The 318-nt window shown below is 20.4% G+C and overlaps 1 protein-coding gene across 1 annotated transcript in view; it reads right to left on the minus strand.

The window, feature by feature from the left end:
• LOC107642153 (lupeol synthase-like) overlaps positions 1-318 on the minus strand; it is a 13409-nt gene that overhangs the window by 8787 nt on the left and 4304 nt on the right. The gene's annotated exons all lie outside the window — the stretch shown is intronic.

The raw sequence follows: 318 nt of genomic DNA on the forward strand, positions 1-318 counted from the left end.
ATTATTTATTCAAAAAATTTAAACTGATAGAAGAAGATAATATTAATAATTATATCTCTAATATTATCTCTCAAATAAGAGTCTCCTTTAAATTTGTTTGATTTTTGTATAAATTTTTTTTTTATCTGTCTTATTTTTTATTTTTGGGGTTTACTAAGTATCAAATTCTTAACTTTTAGACACTAAATCCTAATACCATGTCATAAAATTATTCATCCTGATGTCCCAAAAATTTAGAGTTCAATTTTTGGTAAATTCTAAAATAAAAAAATAACATAAAGCAAATAAAAAAAAGAAGGCCTGTATAAAAAATCAAAC

The sequence above is a fragment of the Arachis ipaensis genome, chromosome B05 (assembly GCF_000816755.2).
Source record: "Arachis ipaensis cultivar K30076 chromosome B05, Araip1.1, whole genome shotgun sequence".
In the NCBI taxonomy this organism is placed as follows: Eukaryota; Viridiplantae; Streptophyta; class Magnoliopsida; order Fabales; family Fabaceae; genus Arachis; species Arachis ipaensis.